We start from the raw sequence: 5298 nt of genomic DNA on the forward strand, positions 1-5298 counted from the left end.
TCGGGACACCTGCAGTATAGCACGGGCAGGTCCCGATGTAAACAACCTCAAAAAATTCTGACTGAAAAGTGTGGATGCAGTCGAAGGTCGTGAAGTCCAAATCATCAACAAAAGAACAGAAGACCAGTTGGAGGTGTTTGAACCTAGGACTCAATAAAGTGATTGTGAAACATTAAATCAAAAAATTAAACCTTAAAAGATTTTTATTGTTTTTTCTGTGCACAAAACTAATATTGTAATTTAAAAATTATTTTGCTAATGTAAGTAAAATATTGTAAAATGAAAATTCTGCTAATCCTGTTTTTGTAAGAAAAAATATGTAAAACTAAATTTGATAAAAAATGAATATTAAAGAGGGTGTGTTAAAGTGAGATGTAAACATTTATTTTTCATTGTACACATGTTGCTCTCTGGAAAACGGTGAATATATCAATTGTAGTTCTCAAACCGTTATGTACTTGGTCTAACGGCCGAGTTGCCATCAAGCTTTTGTGTGTGTCCGTGTTGCCTGTTCTCACTACAGTAATAACGTTTTATGTTATCTAACCGTACCTAATAAAACTGTAATAAAAGTAAAAAATGTTATTCGTGTCCACCACCACAGTGTTCAACAAAGCCAAGATCTTAATGTAATTTTATTTTGCTTACTGGAAACTTTTAAATGCTTTCCAGACAAAAATCAAAATATATAAACCATGTATTTATTCTAAGGGGACATATGTCCCAGAACAAATTTTTTTCATTTCATTTCACATCCCTAGCGTTTGTCTCTATAAGATCTTGAACACATTCCACAAACGAGCGGTCTCTCGGCATTCCCTCCTTCTTCCCCAGTTCTTTTGCCAATTGAATCTTCAGCACCATGGATAGGAATTGCATCCGACCCTGTACTTGGATAGTCTCCATCATCTCGCTGAGTTTATTAGCGTTCCAGGAGTTCTGCGGCATACTGTAACAGTTTTTACGTTTTTCTGATCATCATGAATGTCTCTGGGGTCTTCCTCCGAATGCCTTCTTCAATCTTTCTTTGATGACCCTCCAGAAAGTCTCTTCATCCGCCAGAATCTGATTTAAAATACTTCTTTTTACCCGGCAGACCACCGCTGCTTTCATTGCTTTTGCATCCTCGCTTTCCAGTAGATTCTTCGCTTCTATTCGCCTCATTAAGCGATCGGCCTCTTTTTAAAAATGATTTAATTCTCCGCTATCTCCGGTGGATTTTTCACGGCCTTTCTCAGGTACTGGACGGTTGCTTAATCCATTCTAGCGTCGTGGTATGAGACTTCTGGTAGTGGCTAAATCTCTTCCGGAGATAGGTTTCCTGCAGATAAAGGTTGGTTGAATGCAGTTTGAGGTTGGTTGTTTTAGTTCAGACCTTCCAGGTTCAGAACTGCTGCTCTCACTTTCCATTACTGACCATAATTCAAAAAGAAGAATGACAAAAAAAATTCTTTTAGACTGAAAATTACCCCGGTATCTAAAGTTCCCGGGTTTCGGCACCAGTTATCCTTTACTGAAGTGAAAACTAAAAATAATAGGAGAGGGAGGAGTGCGAAATGAAACGCTTGAACACAAAGACTGATCTATTTGCGGAGCCTGTCCGTCTACATATATACAATCGATCAGCTGATATAGACTTGTCAGCTGACAGTCCGTAACCTATGTGTTAATATATTATATATTTGCAAGTGTATGTATATAGTATTGGTTATTTGTTGTAGTCAGTCAGCCCCAGGAATCAGTCGTTATCTCATCTGCAGGACAGGACACAATGTTGACGTGGGTTCAATCTACTTTTTTTTATGGTTTCTGCATTACTGGTAAACCCACAAGTGTACATTGCAGTACAGTACACAGACCACACAACTCCACATCTGGAAGACGACATCGAAGGACCTCAGTCGAAGACCTTCACCCGGCAACATAGAGATCCTGCGTTCGAGTCTCGGTAACATAAACTATTTTTTATTTAAATTAAAGCGTTACCAAAACGTGTTGTTAATATGAAATTCTTATATTATTATTTTGTTTATTGATAAAAATATAGATTTAATTTATGCAGCTATTTAGAGATTTTTTGTTCACACATTTAGCCTTTAAATATAAAATAATATCTATTAGTAATATTTTTTATTTAATACTAGCTGGTAGTTTTTGGCAAATTCATTTTGAACTCCCACAGATTGTTTTTGTCATTCCCTTACCTCGTCACAAAGCTGCGGTGAAGTTTTAACAAGTCGAGGGTACCAGTTTCTTTTGTAGTAAAACTAAAAAATGGCTACAATCTTTTCAGTATTATCTTAAATATTGGTGTAAAACATAACTTAAATTTTATTTGGAACATACTAACCACTCTAACACCTTTTACCTGTCACATGGTATTTGGTAACTACCTAGTCCAGCGATCACCAATGTGGATACTGCTGCACTTTCTCAAAATATTACAATAAATAAATAAATAAAAAATTATTATAGCAAATATACAGTGCAATGCGGTGTCGAGGTGGTTGTGTTAGCTAATATGACTCCGATTGATAATGTGAGGTACTCTATACCAAACGTCCCCGACAATGCATGATAATACAGGTTAGGTAGTGGGTTAGGAGTTGAATGGACAGGATAAGTTACGGGTGCGTACTGTGGGTCCTCGAAGGATGAATACTTTGCTCCGCAGGGTACTATTCTGCAGTCACGAAGGGAATGCAAGTCCTGACTGGTACTAGCCGCAGGTCCTTATAGGAAGGAAACTTTGTTCTGCAGGGTACTTGTTTGTAGGCACGAAGGGGGATGCGAGTCCTGACTGGGTACTAGTCGAAGGTCCTTGCAGAAAGAAAACTTTGTTCTGCAGGGTACTAGTATGCAGGGATGAAGTGGAATGTAAGTCCTGATTGGATACGAGCCGCAGGTCCTTATGATAGGAGAGAAGGTACAGGAAGGAGAAGAGATCCAAAGAAGGCAGAGTAAAGTAATAACACATATACAATTCTAAAATTTAGCACGAGAATGTACTGATGCACTATGTACATCATGTCCTCTGTCTCCTACGGCAGGGGATTCCGTGAAGCCGAAATTTGCTATGGGTCATTCCAATTTTTGCCTAGTAAATTTTCTGGGTTATTAAAGGCCATCAAGAGATACTACGTGTGAGACGTTAGCTTTCAGTGGAACAGCAGATTCTATTGTAATCTTCATTAATTCAAATGACATATTAAAGAATATTACAATATCTTCATAATTGTTACATGTGTGAAATTAAAGTATATACAAGGGATAGTACAAATATTAACGTTTGCTGATGCCGTAGTAGTTCCTGTGTTAGCTGGTAGGTAGCGTCAAGCCAGGCCATAGCGGTTCTGGCGGCTGTAAATAAAAACAAGCAAATTTGAAATGAGTTGGAAGTTTAGACCGTTTGTCTAGTAAGTGCAGTAAAAGTCGGAATCTACGTGCAGTTTCCTGTCTTTTCAGTCTTGTGTGAGGATTCCAGGTTAGTCGTTTGTCAAGCTGTAGTCCAAGATAACGAATCTTTTCTACAGGGGTAAGAACCACATTATTAAAGTATACTGTAGGGCAGTCGGCAGGTTTACGACGAAGAGTAAAGGTGATTTGATGTGATTTGTTGGGGTTTATTTTTATCCTCCGGCACCATTCTTTCAGGGTTGTGATATGGGATTGGAGAGTTTGGGATGCAATCAAAGGATTGTTATTAACTATGAGCACATATGTGTCATCAACATACGTAGTAAGGATAGTGTTAGGAATTGTTGGGATGTCGGCTGTATAGTCGGTTTAGAGGATGGAACCGAGGATACTAACATAAGAAACATCAGCGGATTGAAAATGGAGGGATGAATAGTGGTTTACTTGAAATAATCTATTAGTAAGAAAGGGACGGATGATGAGATAGTTGTAGGAGGTAGGAATTTACGGAGTTTGTGAAGCAGTCCCGGCAGCCAGACTCGATCAAAAGCCTGCCTATCCATCTATATCGAAAAAGACTCCTTCACAGTACATTCTGCGCTCCAAAGAAGACGAGACAACGTCCACCACACGATGACATTGCTGGATAGTGCAGTGGGGTGTTCGGAATCCAAACTGGTGATCTGGGATTATATGATAAGTTTTTCGAGGATTTTGCCAATGATCGGTAGTAGAGAGATAGGACGGTTAGAGGATGGGTGTTCTAGCGGCTTTTGGGGTTTGGGTATCATTTTGATTATAGATTGTTTCCATGGGTCAGGAAAATATATGGAACGGAGAACGGCGTTATATATGTAGGTGAGGAAAGGATGGCTTTTCGAGGAAGAAGTTTAAGGATGTGGGATGTTATTAGGTCGTATCCAGGAGCTTTGCGGATAGGTAATTTCTTAATGATGCTGGATATTTCAGAATAAGGATGAAAAGCGTTAGGTGGTAGGATCATTTGGGGTGGAATATTTAGTTCTGCTTCAACACATTCAAGGTGAATTGGGTTAAGGATATCATCATCATCTGTGGCGCTACAACTCTTGTAGAGTCAAGGCCTCCCGCAATTTCGTTCACCAGTCCTCTCTAATGGTTGCCACTCCTCTCCAATTGCGGATTCCCAAGATAGACTTAAACTAGCATCCGCTCCATCGATCCATGGTCTTCCTACTCTCCTTGTCCCATATATCCTTTCAGGATTATATTAAGGTTATCAGGTTAAGGATATCGGGATATGGAATAAAGTTTTTAGAAAGGTGTCCGAAGGTTTGCGATTTTTGTTCGTCAGTTCTGGTCCAGGTTTGGGATTTTGTGAGAAGAGGATAGTTAAAATCTTTGAAATTTTACTGTTTAAAACAGCCCTGATGAAGCCCTGCAAAGTGGGGCGAAACGTCAGAAAATATATAGTTGTAAACTATTTTTGTTTCTCTTTTGACCGCAACCCTGACCATCTTCTTATATATAAAGTATTTTGAATTTTCTAATTTATGCTTTAAGTTTGTAAGTCAATTTGGTGTAATACGTTTTGTCAGTTGGATATCTGGTCCTATGCCACTTCGATCTTGCTCTTCGTTTTTCCCGTATTAAGATACGAATATACTGTGGCAGGTTAGTTTGTTTATTATTATTAATTTTACTAGTAGTATAAGTTTTGTATGCAGTAAGCCTTCCACTAAAGCCCAGGCGCACTTCAGTTTGGGTTGCCTGGTTGAGTTTGAGTGGATTGTATATAATGAAAATAAAACACGGCTAATTGAAAAGGAAAATCTATTATCTAAGTTACAAGTAGTGTAGGGGGTGGCCGAAAGAAAATGTTAACCATACACATGGTTAGTT

The sequence above is a fragment of the Halyomorpha halys genome, unplaced genomic scaffold, assembly GCF_000696795.3.
Source record: "Halyomorpha halys isolate HHAL.00 unplaced genomic scaffold, Hhal_1.1 Scaffold727.1, whole genome shotgun sequence".
NCBI lineage: Eukaryota > Metazoa > Arthropoda > Insecta > Hemiptera > Pentatomidae > Halyomorpha > Halyomorpha halys.